This window comes from Salminus brasiliensis, chromosome 9 (genome assembly GCF_030463535.1).
Source record: "Salminus brasiliensis chromosome 9, fSalBra1.hap2, whole genome shotgun sequence".
NCBI lineage: Eukaryota > Metazoa > Chordata > Actinopteri > Characiformes > Bryconidae > Salminus > Salminus brasiliensis.
Genome location: NC_132886.1, coordinates 14,262,680 through 14,281,603, shown reverse-complemented (window position 1 = coordinate 14,281,603; position 18,924 = coordinate 14,262,680). Strand labels below are relative to the sequence as shown.

Below are 18,924 nucleotides of genomic sequence, written 5' to 3'. Positions count from 1 at the left end.
ATAAGATATTGTCCTATTGTCCACCCCTACTGTGACCCACCTGAAGCAGGGCATGAGGATGTTTGTTGAATTAGCTAATGATAACTGTTGCTTGTGGGAGTTGTTCAGGACTGAGCCCCTGTCCTGGGCCTTGTAGGAGGGAGAGAATTGGTGGAGCAGCCCCCTCTGGTGAGCAGCATTGTACGCACTCAGAAGCAGTGCATCATGGGAAGTGTTGTGGTTTTCGGAAACATGGCAAAGTAAAGCGTTTTGTGAGGCAGCACACCAATGCATTTGTTGGTGATGTCTTTGTTTGTGTGTGTGTGTGTGTGTGTGTGTGTGTAGGGTCTTTGTTGCAGTGTTTTATTTCAGTGTCTGGGTGGTGTAACGCATGTAGTCTTTACCGTCTCAGTGAAGAGGACAGCCAGTGGTGGTCCCACTCCCCAGTGTGTGAAGAACTCATACTTACCTGGCAGGGGAGATACCATGATCAAGAAGGTGGTTCACCCAGGGTGAGGCTCAACCATTGCACTCCGGTTGTGCTGACCCCTGCGAATTCCCCAAATGTGGGAATCTCGACTGCATAATTTCTGGTAGTGGGGGACTGCGTTCGCGCTCTCCTCTGATTTTCTTGTCTAACGATAGATTGCTCTTACAAAACAGTCCTTGGGACGTCAAATTGCTTTTGCGTGCTGTGACTCCTGCAGGGGGGTAGCTGGTGTCATAACCCAGCTGCTTCAAGCGGCTCTCTTCACGTGTCTTTACTTCGTACGTGCTTGACAAGTCGGAACTGACTTCAGGATCCACACGTGGCACCTTCCAAAATGGGAAAAGATCTGAAGCTTTAGAAAGAAGCAAAAAAGACATCAATTCCTACAAAACGTTTCTACACCCTCTTTTAGTCGCTACACTCAATCCATTCAAGCAGCCCTGATTACGCTGTCCTTACAACGGACATGTGAGCAGTGAGTGTTGTGGAAGCACTGGCCATATCCACCATCTGCTCAGACAAGAATATTGGGACACATTGGGATGTCATTTCTCACAATAAGGCTGAATATTACGTCAGGTCAAGTGCTTTTATTGTCGTTCTTCACTGTAACTTGTTGACATTGAAACGAGACGTCGTTCTTCAAGCCCATGCAGCAACACAAGACAGCGGGACATTTCACAGGAACGCATAGAATGGAGATACAAGACTGGTCGGCCCACAGGAGCCCTTTCCAAAATGCATCAGGCTCATTGTTTAGACTGTGGAACAGTCCACCATCACTCCAGAGCCTGCTAAATCTTTACTCCAAGAGGGACCTCAAGTTGGCCTTTGGCCTCGGCCCTTCCTTTTGACTGCCATTTCTCAACAACGTTACGTGCTGAGGAAGCGGCTACCTTAAAACGCTTTTCCTATAGCCTTCTCCTGCTTTGAGGTGGGCGGTTGTTGAACTTTTCGTAGTGCTAGGTAGCTGATTAGAGGAGCCTCTGGCTGCTGGCCGGCAGTGCTAAGCTTTGAGAAATCCCTTTTTAGAAAGCTTTGACATTTGCGTCAGCTGGGCTTTCCTGACGAAGACTGTGAACAAGCCACAGCCCCAAGAAACTAATTAAGGCCTGAGATCTTGAGAAAAGTTATCCGAGAGCTGAAATCTCTTGGGGAGCCCATCTTTGTTGCGTGGTGCTCCTTTCCTCTTTCCACTCTAATGTTGTGCAGAACAAAAATCCTACACTGTCTCTTGCTAAAAATGTTTGCTAACAGACCGTTTGACCAGGGTTGCCTAAAGTTTTGCACGGGACTGTAAGTACGCACTGTTTGTAATGAAAGATGCAATAGTTGAGTTGATCATGATATGGATAAGATATTGTCCTATTGTCCACCCCTACTGTGACCCACCTGAAGCAGGGCATGAGGATGTTTGTTGAATTAGCTAATGATAACTGTTGCTTGTGGGAGTTGTTCAGGACTGAGCCCCTGTCCTGGGCCTTGTAGGAGGGAGAGAATTGGTGGAGCAGCCCCCTCTGGTGAGCAGCATTGTACGCACTCAGAAGCAGTGCATCATGGGAAGTGTTGTGGTTTTCGGAAACATGGCAAAGTAAAGCGTTTTGTGAGGCAGCACACCAATGCATTTGTTGGTGATGTCTTTGTTTGTGTGTGTGTGTGTGTGTGTGTATGTAGGGTCTTTGTTGCAGTGTTTTATTTCAGTGTCTGGGTGGTGTAACGCATGTAGTCTTTACCGTCTCAGTGAAGAGGACAGCCAGTGGTGGTCCCACTCCCCAGTGTGTGAAGAACTCATACTTACCTGGCAGGGGAGATACCATGATCAAGAAGGTGGTTCACCCAGGGTGAGGCTCAACCATTGCACTCCGGTTGTGCTGACCCCTGCGAATTCCCCAAATGTGGGAATCTCGACTGCATAATTTCTGGTAGTGGGGGACTGCGTTCGCGCTCTCCCCTGATTTTCTCGTCTAACGATAGATTGCTCTTACAAAACAGTCCTTGGGACGTCAAATTGCTTTTGCGTGCTGTGACTCCTGCGGGGGGGTAGCTGGTGTCATAACCCAGCTGCTTCAAGCGGCTCTCTTCACGTGTCTTTACTTCGTACGTGCTTGACAAGTCGGAACTGACTTCAGGATCCACACGTGGCACCTTCCAAAATGGGAAAAGATCTGAAGCTTTAGAAAGAAGCAAAAAAGACATCAATTCCTACAAAACGTTTCTACACCCTCTTTTAGTCGCTACACTCAATCCATTCAAGCAGCCCTGATTACGCTGTCCTTACAACGGACATGTGAGCAGTGAGTGTTGTGGAAGCACTGGCCATATCCACCATCTGCTCAGACAAGAATATTGGGACACATTGGGATGTCATTTCTCACAATAAGGCTGAATATTACGTCAGGTCAAGTGCTTTTATTGTCGTTCTTCACTGTAACTTGTTGACATTGAAACGAGACGTCGTTCTTCAAGCCCATGCAGCAACACAAGACAGCGGGACATTTCACAGGAACGCATAGAATGGAGATACAAGACTGGTCGGCCCACAGGAGCCCTTTCCAAAATGCATCAGGCTCATTGTTTAGACTGTGGAACAGTCCACCATCACTCCAGAGCCTGCTAAATCTTTACTCCAAGAGGGACCTCAAGTTGGCCTTTGGCCTCGGCCCTTCCTTTTGACTGCCATTTCTCAACAACGTTACGTGCTGAGGAAGCGGCTACCTTAAAACGCTTTTCCTATAGCCTTCTCCTGCTTTGAGGTGGGCGGTTGTTGAACTTTTCGTAGTGCTAGGTAGCTGATTAGAGGAGCCTCTGGCTGCTGGCCGGCAGTGCTAAGCTTTGAGAAATCCCTTTTTAGAAAGCTTTGACATTTGCGTCAGCTGGGCTTTCCTGACGAAGACTGTGAACAAGCCACAGCCCCAAGAAACTAATTAAGGCCTGAGATCTTGAGAAAAGTTATCCGAGAGCTGAAATCTCTTGGGGAGCCCATCTTTGTTGCGTGGTGCTCCTTTCCTCTTTCCACTCTAATGTTGTGCAGAACAAAAATCCTACACTGTCTCTTGCTAAAAATGTTTGCTAACAGACCGTTTGACCAGGGTTGCCTAAAGTTTTGCACGGGACTGTAAGTACGCACTGTTTGTAATGAAAGATGCAATAGTTGAGTTGATCATGATATGGATAAGATATTGTCCTATTGTCCACCCCTACTGTGACCCACCTGAAGCAGGGCATGAGGATGTTTGTTGAATTAGCTAATGATAACTGTTGCTTGTGGGAGTTGTTCAGGACTGAGCCCCTGTCCTGGGCCTTGTAGGAGGGAGAGAATTGGTGGAGCAGCCCCCTCTGGTGAGCAGCATTGTACACACTCAGAAGCAGTGCATCATGGGAAGTGTTGTGGTTTTCGGAAACATGGCAAAGTAAAGCGTTTTGTGAGGCAGCACACCAATGCATTTGTTGGTGATGTCTTTGTTTGTGTGTGTGTGTGTGTGTGTGTATGTAGGGTCTTTGTTGCAGTGTTTTATTTCAGTGTCTGGGTGGTGTAACGCATGTAGTCTTTACCGTCTCAGTGAAGAGGACAGCCAGTGGTGGTCCCACTCCCCAGTGTGTGAAGAACTCATACTTACCTAGCAGGGGAGATACCATGATCAAGAAGGTGGTTCACCCAGGGTGAGGCTCAACCATTGCACTCCGGTTGTGCTGACCCCTGCGAATTCCCCAAATGTGGGAATCTCGACTGCATAATTTCTGGTAGTGGGGGACTGCGTTCGCGCTCTCCCCTGATTTTCTCGTCTAACGATAGATTGCTCTTACAAAACAGTCCTTGGGACGTCAAATTGCTTTTGTGTGCTGTGACTCCTGCGGGGGGGTAGCTGGTGTCATAACCAAGCTGCTTCAAGCGGCTCTCTTCACGTGTCTTTACTTCGTACGTGCTTGACAAGTCGGAACTGACTTCAGGATCCACACGTGGCACCTTCCAAAATGGGAAAAGATCTGAAGCTTTAGAAAGAAGCAAAAAAGACATCAATTCCTACAAAACGTTTCTACACCCTCTTTTAGTCGCTACACTCAATCCATTCAAGCAGCCCTGATTACGCTGTCCTTACAACGGACATGTGAGCAGTGAGTGTTGTGGAAGCACTGGCCATATCCACCATCTGCTCAGACAAGAATATTGGGACACATTGGGATGTCATTTCTCACAATAAGGCTGAATATTACGTCAGGTCAAGTGCTTTTATTGTCGTTCTTCACTGTAACTTGTTGACATTGAAACGAGACGTCGTTCTTCAAGCCCATGCAGCAACACAAGACAGCGGGACATTTCACAGGAACGCATAGAATGGAGATACAAGACTGGTCGGCCCACAGGAGCCCTTTCCAAAATGCATCAGGCTCATTGTTTAGACTGTGGAACAGTCCACCATCACTCCAGAGCCTGCTAAATCTTTACTCCAAGAGGGACCTCAAGTTGGCCTTTGGCCTCGGCCCTTCCTTTTGACTGCCATTTCTCAACAACGTTACGTGCTGAGGAAGCGGCTACCTTAAAACACTTTTCCTATAGCCTTCTCCTGCTTTGAGGTGGGCGGTTGTTGAACTTTTCGTAGTGCTAGGTAGCTGATTAGAGGAGCCTCTGGCTGCTGGCCGGCAGTGCTAAGCTTTGAGAAATCCCTTTTTAGAAAGCTTTGACATTTGCGTCAGCTGGGCTTTCCTGACGAAGACTGTGAACAAGCCACAGCCCCAAGAAACTAATTAAGGCCTGAGATCTTGAGAAAAGTTATCCGAGAGCTGAAATCTCTTGGGGAGCCCATCTTTGTTGCGTGGTGCTCCTTTCCTCTTTCCACTCTAATGTTGTGCAGAACAAAAATCCTACACTGTCTCTTGCTAAAAATGTTTGCTAACAGACCGTTTGACCAGGGTTGCCTAAAGTTTTGCACGGGACTGTAAGTACGCACTGTTTGTAATGAAAGATGCAATAGTTGAGTTGATCATGATATGGATAAGATATTGTCCTATTGTCCACCCCTACTGTGACCCACCTGAAGCAGGGCATGAGGATGTTTGTTGAATTAGCTAATGATAACTGTTGCTTGTGGGAGTTGTTCAGGACTGAGCCCCTGTCCTGGGCCTTGTAGGAGGGAGAGAATTGGTGGAGCAGCCCCCTCTGGTGAGCAGCATTGTACGCACTCAGAAGCAGTGCATCATGGGAAGTGTTGTGGTTTTCGGAAACATGGCAAAGTAAAGCGTTTTGTGAGGCAGCACACCAATGCATTTGTTGGTGATGTCTTTGTTTGTGTGTGTGTGTGTGTGTGTGTGTATGTAGGGTCTTTGTTGCAGTGTTTTATTTCAGTGTCTGGGTGGTGTAACGCATGTAGTCTTTACCGTCTCAGTGAAGAGGACAGCCAGTGGTGGTCCCACTCCCCAGTGTGTGAAGAACTCATACTTACCTGGCAGGGGAGATACCATGATCAAGAAGGTGGTTCACCCAGGGTGAGGCTCAACCATTGCACTCCGGTTGTGCTGACCCCTGCGAATTCCCCAAATGTGGGAATCTCGACTGCATAATTTCTGGTAGTGGGGGACTGCGTTCGCGCTCTCCCCTGATTTTTTCGTCTAACGATAGATTGCTCTTACAAAACAGTCCTTGGGACGTCAAATTGCTTTTGCGTGCTGTGACTCCTGCGGGGGGGTAGCTGGTGTCATAACCCAGCTGCTTCAAGTGGCTCTCTTCACGTGTCTTTACTTCTTACGTGCTTGACAAGTCGGAACTGACTTCAGGATCCACACGTGGCACCTTCCAAAATGGGAAAAGATCTGAAGCTTTAGAAAGAAGCAAAAAAGACATCAATTCCTACAAAACGTTTCTACACCCTCTTTTAGTCGCTACACTCAATCCATTCAAGCAGCCCTGATTACGCTGTCCTTACAACGGACATGTGAGCAGTGAGTGTTGTGGAAGCACTGGCCATATCCACCATCTGCTCAGACAAGAATATTGGGACACATTGGGATGTCATTTCTCACAATAAGGCTGAATATTACGTCAGGTCAAGTGCTTTTATTGTCGTTCTTCACTGTAACTTGTTGACATTGAAACGAGACGTCGTTCTTCAAGCCCATGCAGCAACACAAGACAGCGGGACATTTCACAGGAACGCATAGAATGGAGATACAAGACTGGTCGGCCCACAGGAGCCCTTTCCAAAATGCATCAGGCTCATTGTTTAGACTGTGGAACAGTCCACCATCACTCCAGAGCCTGCTAAATCTTTACTCCAAGAGGGACCTCAAGTTGGCCTTTGGCCTCGGCCCTTCCTTTTGACTGCCATTTCTCAACAACGTTACGTGCTGAGGAAGCGGCTACCTTAAAACACTTTTCCTATAGCCTTCTCCTGCTTTGAGGTGGGCGGTTGTTGAACTTTTCGTAGTGCTAGGTAGCTGATTAGAGGAGCCTCTGGCTGCTGGCCGGCAGTGCTAAGCTTTGAGAAATCCCTTTTTAGAAAGCTTTGACATTTGCGTCAGCTGGGCTTTCCTGACGAAGACTGTGAACAAGCCACAGCCCCAAGAAACTAATTAAGGCCTGAGATCTTGAGAAAAGTTATCCGAGAGCTGAAATCTCTTGGGGAGCCCATCTTTGTTGCGTGGTGCTCCTTTCCTCTTTCCACTCTAATGTTGTGCAGAACAAAAATCCTACACTGTCTCTTGCTAAAAATGTTTGCTAACAGACCGTTTGACCAGGGTTGCCTAAAGTTTTGCACGGGACTGTAAGTACGCACTGTTTGTAATGAAAGATGCAATAGTTGAGTTGATCATGATATGGATAAGATATTGTCCTATTGTCCACCCCTACTGTGACCCACCTGAAGCAGGGCATGAGGATGTTTGTTGAATTAGCTAATGATAACTGTTGCTTGTGGGAGTTGTTCAGGACTGAGCCCCTGTCCTGGGCCTTGTAGGAGGGAGAGAATTGGTGGAGCAGCCCCCTCTGGTGAGCAGCATTGTACGCACTCAGAAGCAGTGCATCATGGGAAGTGTTGTGGTTTTCGGAAACATGGCAAAGTAAAGCGTTTTGTGAGGCAGCACACCAATGCATTTGTTGGTGATGTCTTTGTTTGTGTGTGTGTGTGTGTGTGTGTGTATGTAGGGTCTTTGTTGCAGTGTTTTATTTCAGTGTCTGGGTGGTGTAACGCATGTAGTCTTTACCGTCTCAGTGAAGAGGACAGCCAGTGGTGGTCCCACTCCCCAGTGTGTGAAGAACTCATACTTACCTGGCAGGGGAGATACCATGATCAAGAAGGTGGTTCACCCAGGGTGAGGCTCAACCATTGCACTCCGGTTGTGCTGACCCCTGCGAATTCCCCAAATGTGGGAATCTCGACTGCATAATTTCTGGTAGTGGGGGACTGCGTTCGCGCTCTCCCCTGATTTTTTCGTCTAACGATAGATTGCTCTTACAAAACAGTCCTTGGGACGTCAAATTGCTTTTGCGTGCTGTGACTCCTGCGGGGGGGTAGCTGGTGTCATAACCCAGCTGCTTCAAGTGGCTCTCTTCACGTGTCTTTACTTCTTACGTGCTTGACAAGTCGGAACTGACTTCAGGATCCACACGTGGCACCTTCCAAAATGGGAAAAGATCTGAAGCTTTAGAAAGAAGCAAAAAAGACATCAATTCCTACAAAACGTTTCTACACCCTCTTTTAGTCGCTACACTCAATCCATTCAAGCAGCCCTGATTACGCTGTCCTTACAACGGACATGTGAGCAGTGAGTGTTGTGGAAGCACTGGCCATATCCACCATCTGCTCAGACAAGAATATTGGGACACATTGGGATGTCATTTCTCACAATAAGGCTGAATATTACGTCAGGTCAAGTGCTTTTATTGTCGTTCTTCACTGTAACTTGTTGACATTGAAACGAGACGTCGTTCTTCAAGCCCATGCAGCAACACAAGACAGCGGGACATTTCACAGGAACGCATAGAATGGAGATACAAGACTGGTCGGCCCACAGGAGCCCTTTCCAAAATGCATCAGGCTCATTGTTTAGACTGTGGAACAGTCCACCATCACTCCAGAGCCTGCTAAATCTTTACTCCAAGAGGGACCTCAAGTTGGCCTTTGGCCTCGGCCCTTCCTTTTGACTGCCATTTCTCAACAACGTTACGTGCTGAGGAAGCGGCTACCTTAAAACGCTTTTCCTATAGCCTTCTCCTGCTTTGAGGTGGGCGGTTGTTGAACTTTTCGTAGTGCTAGGTAGCTGATTAGAGGAGCCTCTGGCTGCTGGCCGGCAGTGCTAAGCTTTGAGAAATCCCTTTTTAGAAAGCTTTGACATTTGCGTCAGCTGGGCTTTCCTGACGAAGACTGTGAACAAGCCACAGCCCCAAGAAACTAATTAAGGCCTGAGATCTTGAGAAAAGTTATCCGAGAGCTGAAATCTCTTGGGGAGCCCATCTTTGTTGCGTGGTGCTCCTTTCCTCTTTCCACTCTAATGTTGTGCAGAACAAAAATCCTACACTGTCTCTTGCTAAAAATGTTTGCTAACAGACCGTTTGACCAGGGTTGCCTAAAGTTTTGCACGGGACTGTAAGTACGCACTGTTTGTAATGAAAGATGCAATAGTTGAGTTGATCATGATATGGATAAGATATTGTCCTATTGTCCACCCCTACTGTGACCCACCTGAAGCAGGGCATGAGGATGTTTGTTGAATTAGCTAATGATAACTGTTGCTTGTGGGAGTTGTTCAGGACTGAGCCCCTGTCCTGGGCCTTGTAGGAGGGAGAGAATTGGTGGAGCAGCCCCCTCTGGTGAGCAGCATTGTACGCACTCAGAAGCAGTGCATCATGGGAAGTGTTGTGGTTTTCGGAAACATGGCAAAGTAAAGCGTTTTGTGAGGCAGCACACCAATGCATTTGTTGGTGATGTCTTTGTTTGTGTGTGTGTGTGTGTGTGTGTGTGTATGTAGGGTCTTTGTTGCAGTGTTTTATTTCAGTGTCTGGGTGGTGTAACGCATGTAGTCTTTACCGTCTCAGTGAAGAGGACAGCCAGTGGTGGTCCCACTCCCCAGTGTGTGAAGAACTCATACTTACCTGGCAGGGGAGATACCATGATCAAGAAGGTGGTTCACCCAGGGTGAGGCTCAACCATTGCACTCCGGTTGTGCTGACCCCTGCGAATTCCCCAAATGTGGGAATCTCGACTGCATAATTTCTGGTAGTGGGGGACTGCGTTCGCGCTCTCCCCTGATTTTCTCGTCTAACGATAGATTGCTCTTACAAAACAGTCCTTGGGACGTCAAATTGCTTTTGCGTGCTGTGACTCCTGCGGGGGGGTAGCTGGTGTCATAACCCAGCTGCTTCAAGCGGCTCTCTTCACGTGTCTTTACTTCGTACGTGCTTGACAAGTCGGAACTGACTTCAGGATCCACACGTGGCACCTTCCAAAATGGGAAAAGATCTGAAGCTTTAGAAAGAAGCAAAAAAGACATCAATTCCTACAAAACGTTTCTACACCCTCTTTTAGTCGCTACACTCAATCCATTCAAGCAGCCCTGATTACGCTGTCCTTACAACGGACATGTGAGCAGTGAGTGTTGTGGAAGCACTGGCCATATCCACCATCTGCTCAGACAAGAATATTGGGACACATTGGGATGTCATTTCTCACAATAAGGCTGAATATTACGTCAGGTCAAGTGCTTTTATTGTCGTTCTTCACTGTAACTTGTTGACATTGAAACGAGACGTCGTTCTTCAAGCCCATGCAGCAACACAAGACAGCGGGACATTTCACAGGAACGCATAGAATGGAGATACAAGACTGGTCGGCCCACAGGAGCCCTTTCCAAAATGCATCAGGCTCATTGTTTAGACTGTGGAACAGTCCACCATCACTCCAGAGCCTGCTAAATCTTTACTCCAAGAGGGACCTCAAGTTGGCCTTTGGCCTCGGCCCTTCCTTTTGACTGCCATTTCTCAACAACGTTACGTGCTGAGGAAGCGGCTACCTTAAAACGCTTTTCCTATAGCCTTCTCCTGCTTTGAGGTGGGCGGTTGTTGAACTTTTCGTAGTGCTAGGTAGCTGATTAGAGGAGCCTCTGGCTGCTGGCCGGCAGTGCTAAGCTTTGAGAAATCCCTTTTTAGAAAGCTTTGACATTTGCGTCAGCTGGGCTTTCCTGACGAAGACTGTGAACAAGCCACAGCCCCAAGAAACTAATTAAGGCCTGAGATCTTGAGAAAAGTTATCCGAGAGCTGAAATCTCTTGGGGAGCCCATCTTTGTTGCGTGGTGCTCCTTTCCTCTTTCCACTCTAATGTTGTGCAGAACAAAAATCCTACACTGTCTCTTGCTAAAAATGTTTGCTAACAGACCGTTTGACCAGGGTTGCCTAAAGTTTTGCACGGGACTGTAAGTACGCACTGTTTGTAATGAAAGATGCAATAGTTGAGTTGATCATGATATGGATAAGATATTGTCCTATTGTCCACCCCTACTGTGACCCACCTGAAGCAGGGCATGAGGATGTTTGTTGAATTAGCTAATGATAACTGTTGCTTGTGGGAGTTGTTCAGGACTGAGCCCCTGTCCTGGGCCTTGTAGGAGGGAGAGAATTGGTGGAGCAGCCCCCTCTGGTGAGCAGCATTGTACGCACTCAGAAGCAGTGCATCATGGGAAGTGTTGTGGTTTTCGGAAACATGGCAAAGTAAAGCGTTTTGTGAGGCAGCACACCAATGCATTTGTTGGTGATGTCTTTGTTTGTGTGTGTGTGTGTGTGTGTGTGTATGTAGGGTCTTTGTTGCAGTGTTTTATTTCAGTGTCTGGGTGGTGTAACGCATGTAGTCTTTACCGTCTCAGTGAAGAGGACAGCCAGTGGTGGTCCCACTCCCCAGTGTGTGAAGAACTCATACTTACCTGGCAGGGGAGATACCATGATCAAGAAGGTGGTTCGCCCAGGGTGAGGCTCAACCATTGCACTCCGGTTGTGCTGACCCCTGCGAATTCCCCAAATGTGGGAATCTCGACTGCATAATTTCTGGTAGTGGGGGACTGCGTTCGCGCTCTCCCCTGATTTTCTCGTCTAACGATAGATTGCTCTTACAAAACAGTCCTTGGGACGTCAAATTGCTTTTGCGTGCTGTGACTTCTGCGGGGGGGTAGCTGGTGTCATAACCCAGCTGCTTCAAGCGGCTCTCTTCACGTGTCTTTACTTCGTACGTGCTTGACAAGTCGGAACTGACTTCAGGATCCACACGTGGCACCTTCCAAAATGGGAAAAGATCTGAAGCTTTAGAAAGAAGCAAAAAAGACATCAATTCCTACAAAACGTTTCTACACCCTCTTTTAGTCGCTACACTCAATCCATTCAAGCAGCCCTGATTACGCTGTCCTTACAACGGACATGTGAGCAGTGAGTGTTGTGGAAGCACTGGCCATATCCACCATCTGCTCAGACAAGAATATTGGGACACATTGGGATGTCATTTCTCACAATAAGGCTGAATATTACGTCAGGTCAAGTGCTTTTATTGTCGTTCTTCACTGTAACTTGTTGACATTGAAACGAGACGTCGTTCTTCAAGCCCATGCAGCAACACAAGACAGCGGGACATTTCACAGGAACGCATAGAATGGAGATACAAGACTGGTCGGCCCACAGGAGCCCTTTCCAAAATGCATCAGGCTCATTGTTTAGACTGTGGAACAGTCCACCATCACTCCAGAGCCTGCTAAATCTTTACTCCAAGAGGGACCTCAAGTTGGCCTTTGGCCTCGGCCCTTCCTTTTGACTGCCATTTCTCAACAACGTTACGTGCTGAGGAAGCGGCTACCTTAAAACGCTTTTCCTATAGCCTTCTCCTGCTTTGAGGTGGGCGGTTGTTGAACTTTTCGTAGTGCTAGGTAGCTGATTAGAGGAGCCTCTGGCTGCTGGCCGGCAGTGCTAAGCTTTGAGAAATCCCTTTTTAGAAAGCTTTGACATTTGCGTCAGCTGGGCTTTCCTGACGAAGACTGTGAACAAGCCACAGCCCCAAGAAACTAATTAAGGCCTGAGATCTTGAGAAAAGTTATCCGAGAGCTGAAATCTCTTGGGGAGCCCATCTTTGTTGCGTGGTGCTCCTTTCCTCTTTCCACTCTAATGTTGTGCAGAACAAAAATCCTACACTGTCTCTTGCTAAAAATGTTTGCTAACAGACCGTTTGACCAGGGTTGCCTAAAGTTTTGCACGGGACTGTAAGTACGCACTGTTTGTAATGAAAGATGCAATAGTTGAGTTGATCATGATATGGATAAGATATTGTCCTATTGTCCACCCCTACTGTGACCCACCTGAAGCAGGGCATGAGGATGTTTGTTGAATTAGCTAATGATAACTGTTGCTTGTGGGAGTTGTTCAGGACTGAGCCCCTGTCCTGGGCCTTGTAGGAGGGAGAGAATTGGTGGAGCAGCCCCCTCTGGTGAGCAGCATTGTACGCACTCAGAAGCAGTGCATCATGGGAAGTGTTGTGGTTTTCGGAAACATGGCAAAGTAAAGCGTTTTGTGAGGCAGCACACCAATGCATTTGTTGGTGATGTCTTTGTTTGTGTGTGTGTGTGTGTGTGTGTATGTAGGGTCTTTGTTGCAGTGTTTTATTTCAGTGTCTGGGTGGTGTAACGCATGTAGTCTTTACCGTCTCAGTGAAGAGGACAGCCAGTGGTGGTCCCACTCCCCAGTGTGTGAAGAACTCATACTTACCTGGCAGGGAAGATACCATGATCAAGAAGGTGGTTCACCCAGGGTGAGGCTCAACCATTGCACTCCGGTTGTGCTGACCCCTGCGAATTCCCCAAATGTGGGAATCTCGACTGCATAATTTCTGGTAGTGGGGGACTGTGTTCGCGCTCTCCCCTGATTTTCTCGTCTAACGATAGATTGCTCTTACAAAACAGTCCTTGGGACGTCAAATTGCTTTTGCGTGCTGTGACTCCTGCGGGGGGGTAGCTGGTGTCATAACCCAGCTGCTTCAAGCGGCTCTCTTCACGTGTCTTTACTTCGTACGTGCTTGACAAGTCGGAACTGACTTCAGGATCCACACGTGGCACCTTCCAAAATGGGAAAAGATCTGAAGCTTTAGAAAGAAGCAAAAAAGACATCAATTCCTACAAAACGTTTCTACACCCTCTTTTAGTCGCTACACTCAATCCATTCAAGCAGCCCTGATTACGCTGTCCTTACAACGGACATGTGAGCAGTGAGTGTTGTGGAAGCACTGGCCATATCCACCATCTGCTCAGACAAGAATATTGGGACACATTGGGATGTCATTTCTCACAATAAGGCTGAATATTACGTCAGGTCAAGTGCTTTTATTGTCGTTCTTCACTGTAACTTGTTGACATTGAAACGAGACGTCGTTCTTCAAGCCCATGCAGCAACACAAGACAGCGGGACATTTCACAGGAACGCATAGAATGGAGATACAAGACTGGTCGGCCCACAGGAGCCCTTTCCAAAATGCATCAGGCTCATTGTTTAGACTGTGGAACAGTCCACCATCACTCCAGAGCCTGCTAAATCTTTACTCCAAGAGGGACCTCAAGTTGGCCTTTGGCCTCGGCCCTTCCTTTTGACTGCCATTTCTCAACAACGTTACGTGCTGAGGAAGCGGCTACCTTAAAACGCTTTTCCTATAGCCTTCTCCTGCTTTGAGGTGGGCGGTTGTTGAACTTTTCGTAGTGCTAGGTAGCTGATTAGAGGAGCCTCTGGCTGCTGGCCGGCAGTGCTAAGCTTTGAGAAATCCCTTTTTAGAAAGCTTTGACATTTGCGTCAGCTGGGCTTTCCTGACGAAGACTGTGAACAAGCCACAGCCCCAAGAAACTAATTAAGGCCTGAGATCTTGAGAAAAGTTATCCGAGAGCTGAAATCTCTTGGGGAGCCCATCTTTGTTGCGTGGTGCTCCTTTCCTCTTTCCACTCTAATGTTGTGCAGAACAAAAATCCTACACTGTCTCTTGCTAAAAATGTTTGCTAACAGACCGTTTGACCAGGGTTGCCTAAAGTTTTGCACGGGACTGTAAGTACGCACTGTTTGTAATGAAAGATGCAATAGTTGAGTTGATCATGATATGGATAAGATATTGTCCTATTGTCCACCCCTACTGTGACCCACCTGAAGCAGGGCATGAGGATGTTTGTTGAATTAGCTAATGATAACTGTTGCTTGTGGGAGTTGTTCAGGACTGAGCCCCTGTCCTGGGCCTTGTAGGAGGGAGAGAATTGGTGGAGCAGCCCCCTCTGGTGAGCAGCATTGTACGCACTCAGAAGCAGTGCATCATGGGAAGTGTTGTGGTTTTCGGAAACATGGCAAAGTAAAGCGTTTTGTGAGGCAGCACACCAATGCATTTGTTGGTGATGTCTTTGTTTGTGTGTGTGTGTGTGTGTATGTAGGGTCTTTGTTGCAGTGTTTTATTTCAGTGTCTGGGTGGTGTAACGCATGTAGTCTTTACCGTCTCAGTGAAGAGGACAGCCAGTGGTGGTCCCACTCCCCAGTGTGTGAAGAACTCATACTTACCTGGCAGGGGAGATACCATGATCAAGAAGGTGGTTCACCCAGGGTGAGGCTCAACCATTGCACTCCGGTTGTGCTGACCCCTGCGAATTCCCCAAATGTGGGAATCTCGACTGCATAATTTCTGGTAGTGGGGGACTGCGTTCGCGCTCTCCCCTGATTTTCTCGTCTAACGATAGATTGCTCTTACAAAACAGTCCTTGGGACGTCAAATTGCTTTTGCGTGCTGTGACTCCTGCGGGGGGGTAGCTGGTGTCATAACCCAGCTGCTTCAAGCGGCTCTCTTCACATGTCTTTACTTCGTACGTGCTTGACAAGTCGGAACTGACTTCAGGATCCACACGTGGCACCTTCCAAAATGGGAAAAGATCTGAAGCTTTAGAAAGAAGCAAAAAAGACATCAATTCCTACAAAACGTTTCTACACCCTCTTTTAGTCGCTACACTCAATCCATTCAAGCAGCCCTGATTACGCTGTCCTTACAACGGACATGTGAGCAGTGAGTGTTGTGGAAGCACTGGCCATATCCACCATCTGCTCAGACAAGAATATTGGGACACATTGGGATGTCATTTCTCACAATAAGGCTGAATATTACGTCAGGTCAAGTGCTTTTATTGTCGTTCTTCACTGTAACTTGTTGACATTGAAACGAGACGTCGTTCTTCAAGCCCATGCAGCAACACAAGACAGCGGGACATTTCACAGGAACGCATAGAATGGAGATACAAGACTGGTCGGCCCACAGGAGCCCTTTCCAAAATGCATCAGGCTCATTGTTTAGACTGTGGAACAGTCCACCATCACTCCAGAGCCTGCTAAATCTTTACTCCAAGAGGGACCTCAAGTTGGCCTTTGGCCTCGGCCCTTCCTTTTGACTGCCATTTCTCAACAACGTTACGTGCTGAGGAAGCGGCTACCTTAAAACGCTTTTCCTATAGCCTTCTCCTGCTTTGAGGTGGGCGGTTGTTGAACTTTTCGTAGTGCTAGGTAGCTGATTAGAGGAGCCTCTGGCTGCTGGCCGGCAGTGCTAAGCTTTGAGAAATCCCTTTTTAGAAAGCTTTGACATTTGCGTCAGCTGGGCTTTCCTGACGAAGACTGTGAACAAGCCACAGCCCCAAGAAACTAATTAAGGCCTGAGATCTTGAGAAAAGTTATCCGAGAGCTGAAATCTCTTGGGGAGCCCATCTTTGTTGCGTGGTGCTCCTTTCCTCTTTCCACTCTAATGTTGTGCAGAACAAAAATCCTACACTGTCTCTTGCTAAAAATGTTTGCTAACAGACCGTTTGACCAGGGTTGCCTAAAGTTTTGCACGGGACTGTAAGTACGCACTGTTTGTAATGAAAGATGCAATAGTTGAGTTGATCATGATATGGATAAGATATTGTCCACCCCTACTGTGACCCACCTGAAGCAGGGCATGAGGATGTTTGTTGAATTAGCTAATGATAACTGTTGCTTGTGGGAGTTGTTCAGGACTGAGCCCCTGTCCTGGGCCTTGTAGGAGGGAGAGAATTGGTGGAGCAGCCCCCTCTGGTGAGCAGCATTGTACGCACTCAGAAGCAGTGCATCATGGGAAGTGTTGTGGTTTTCGGAAACATGGCAAAGTAAAGCGTTTTGTGAGGCAGCACACCAATGCATTTGTTGGTGATGTCTTTGTTTGTGTGTGTGTGTGTGTGTGTGTATGTAGGGTCTTTGTTGCAGTGTTTTATTTCAGTGTCTGGGTGGTGTAACGCATGTAGTCTTTACCGTCTCAGTGAAGAGGACAGCCAGTGGTGGTCCCACTCCCCAGTGTGTGAAGAACTCATACTTACCTGGCAGGGAAGATACCATGATCAAGAAGGTGGTTCACCCAGGGTGAGGCTCAACCATTGCACTCCGGTTGTGCTGACCCCTGCGAATTCCCCAAATGTGGGAATCTCGACTGCATAATTTCTGGTAGTGGGGGACTGTGTTCGCGCTCTCCCCTGATTTTCTCGTCTAACGATAGATTGCTCTTACAAAACAGTCCTTGGGACGTCAAATTGCTTTTGCGTGCTGTGACTCCTGCGGGGGGGTAGCTGGTGTCATAACCCAGCTGCTTCAAGCGGCTCTCTTCACGTGTCTTTACTTCGTACGTGCTTGACAAGTCGGAACTGACTTCAGGATCCACACGTGGCACCTTCCAAAATGGGAAAAGATCTGAAGCTTTAGAAAGAAGCAAAAAAGACATCAATTCCTACAAAACGTTTCTACACCCTCTTTTAGTCGCTACACTCAATCCATTCAAGCAGCCCTGATTACGCTGTCCTTACAACGGACATGTGAGCAGTGAGTGTTGTGGAAGCACTGGCCATATCCACCATCTGCTCAGACAAGAATATTGGGACACATTGGGATGTCATTTCTCACAATAAGGCTGAATATTACGTCAGGTCAAGTGCTTTTATTGTCGTTCTTCACTGTAACTTGTTGACATTGAAACGAGACGTCGTTCTTCAAGCCCATGCAGCAACACAAGACAGCGGGACATTTCACAGGAACGCATAGAATGGAGATACAAGACTGGTCGGCCCACAGGAGCCCTTTCCAAAATGCATCAGGCTCATTGTTTAGACTGTGGAACAGTCCACCATCACTCCAGAGCCTGCTAAATCTTTACTCCAAGAGGGACCTCAAGTTGGCCTTTGGCCTCGGCCCTTCCTTTTGACTGCCATTTCTCAACAACGTTACGTGCTGAGGAAGCGGCTACCTTAAAACGCTTTTCCTATAGCCTTCTCCTGCTTTGAGGTGGGCGGTTGTTGAACTTTTCGTAGTGCTAGGTAGCTGATTAGAGGAGCCTCTGGCTGCTGGCCGGCAGTGCTAAGCTTTGAGAAATCCCTTTTTAGAAAGCTTTGACATTTGCGTCAGCTGGGCTTTCCTGACGAAGACTGTGAACAAGCCACAGCCCCAAGAAACTAATTAAGGCCTGAGATCTTGAGAAAAGTTATCCGAGAGCTGAAATCTCTTGGGGAGCCCATCTTTGTTGCGTGGTGCTCCTTTCCTCTTTCCACTCTAATGTTGTGCAGAACAAAAATCCTACACTGTCTCTTGCTAAAAATGTTTGCTAACAGACCGTTTGACCAGGGTTGCCTAAAGTTTTGCACGGGACTGTAAGTACGCACTGTTTGTAATGAAAGATGCAATAGTTGAGTTGATCATGATATGGATAAGATATTGTCCTATTGTCCACCCCTACTGTGACCCACCTGAAGCAGGGCATGAGGATGTTTGTTGAATTAGCTAATGATAACTGTTGCTTGTGGGAGTTGTTCAGGACTGAGCCCCTGTCCTGGGCCTTGTAGGAGGGAGAGAATTGGTGGAGCAGCCCCCTCTGGTGAGCAGCATTGTACGCACTCAGAAGCAGTGCATCATGGGAAGTGTTGTGGTTTTCGGAAACATGGCAAAGTAAAGCGTTTTGTGAGGCAGCACACCAATGCATTTGTTGGTGATGTCTTTGTTTGTGTGTGTGTGTGTGTGTATGTAGGGTCTTTGTTGCAGTGTTTTATTTCAGTGTCTGGGTGGTGTAACGCATGTAGTCTTTACCGTCTCAGTGAAGAGGACAGCCAGTGGTGGTCCCACTCCCCAGTGTGTGAAGAACTCATACTTACCTGGCAGGGGAGATACCATGATCAAGAAGGTGGTTCACCCAGGGTGAGGCTCAACCATTGCACTCCGGTTGTGCTGACCCCTGCGAATTCCCCAAATGTGGGAATCTCGACTGCATAATTTCTGGTAGTGGGGGACTGCGTTCGCGCTCTCCCCTGATTTTCTCGTCTAACGATAGATTGCTCTTACAAAACAGTCCTTGGGACGTCAAATTGCTTTTGCGTGCTGTGACTCCTGCGGGGGGGTAGCTGGTGTCATAACCCAGCTGCTTCAAGCGGCTCTCTTCACGTGTCT

The 18,924-nt window shown here is 47.7% G+C and overlaps 11 non-coding genes across 11 annotated transcripts; all 11 read left to right on the top strand.

Annotated features, from left to right (window-relative positions):
• Positions 1-440: 440 nt before the first annotated feature.
• Positions 441-604, top strand: LOC140563088 (U1 spliceosomal RNA). The gene has a single exon (XR_011980323.1). It is a non-coding gene; the product is annotated as a U1 spliceosomal RNA (small nuclear RNA).
• Positions 605-2,259: 1,655 nt separating this feature from the next.
• Positions 2,260-2,423, top strand: LOC140562992 (U1 spliceosomal RNA). The gene has a single exon (XR_011980231.1). It is a non-coding gene; the product is annotated as a U1 spliceosomal RNA (small nuclear RNA).
• A 1,655-nt stretch (positions 2,424-4,078) lies between these two features.
• LOC140563097 (U1 spliceosomal RNA) lies at positions 4,079-4,242 on the top strand. The gene has a single exon (XR_011980332.1). It is a non-coding gene; the product is annotated as a U1 spliceosomal RNA (small nuclear RNA).
• Positions 4,243-5,899: 1,657 nt separating this feature from the next.
• LOC140562991 (U1 spliceosomal RNA) lies at positions 5,900-6,063 on the top strand. Its single transcript, XR_011980230.1, has one exon. It is a non-coding gene; the product is annotated as a U1 spliceosomal RNA (small nuclear RNA).
• Positions 6,064-7,720: 1,657 nt separating this feature from the next.
• On the top strand, positions 7,721-7,884 carry LOC140562990 (U1 spliceosomal RNA). The gene has a single exon (XR_011980229.1). It is a non-coding gene; the product is annotated as a U1 spliceosomal RNA (small nuclear RNA).
• A 1,659-nt stretch (positions 7,885-9,543) lies between these two features.
• On the top strand, positions 9,544-9,707 carry LOC140562989 (U1 spliceosomal RNA). The gene has a single exon (XR_011980228.1). It is a non-coding gene; the product is annotated as a U1 spliceosomal RNA (small nuclear RNA).
• Positions 9,708-11,364: 1,657 nt separating this feature from the next.
• Positions 11,365-11,528, top strand: LOC140563288 (U1 spliceosomal RNA). The gene has a single exon (XR_011980505.1). It is a non-coding gene; the product is annotated as a U1 spliceosomal RNA (small nuclear RNA).
• Positions 11,529-13,183: 1,655 nt separating this feature from the next.
• On the top strand, positions 13,184-13,347 carry LOC140563129 (U1 spliceosomal RNA). Its single transcript, XR_011980361.1, has one exon. It is a non-coding gene; the product is annotated as a U1 spliceosomal RNA (small nuclear RNA).
• Positions 13,348-14,998: 1,651 nt separating this feature from the next.
• On the top strand, positions 14,999-15,162 carry LOC140562988 (U1 spliceosomal RNA). The gene has a single exon (XR_011980227.1). It is a non-coding gene; the product is annotated as a U1 spliceosomal RNA (small nuclear RNA).
• A 1,647-nt stretch (positions 15,163-16,809) lies between these two features.
• Positions 16,810-16,973, top strand: LOC140563127 (U1 spliceosomal RNA). Its single transcript, XR_011980359.1, has one exon. It is a non-coding gene; the product is annotated as a U1 spliceosomal RNA (small nuclear RNA).
• A 1,651-nt stretch (positions 16,974-18,624) lies between these two features.
• On the top strand, positions 18,625-18,788 carry LOC140562987 (U1 spliceosomal RNA). Its single transcript, XR_011980226.1, has one exon. It is a non-coding gene; the product is annotated as a U1 spliceosomal RNA (small nuclear RNA).
• The last annotated feature ends 136 nt before the right edge of the window (positions 18,789-18,924 follow it).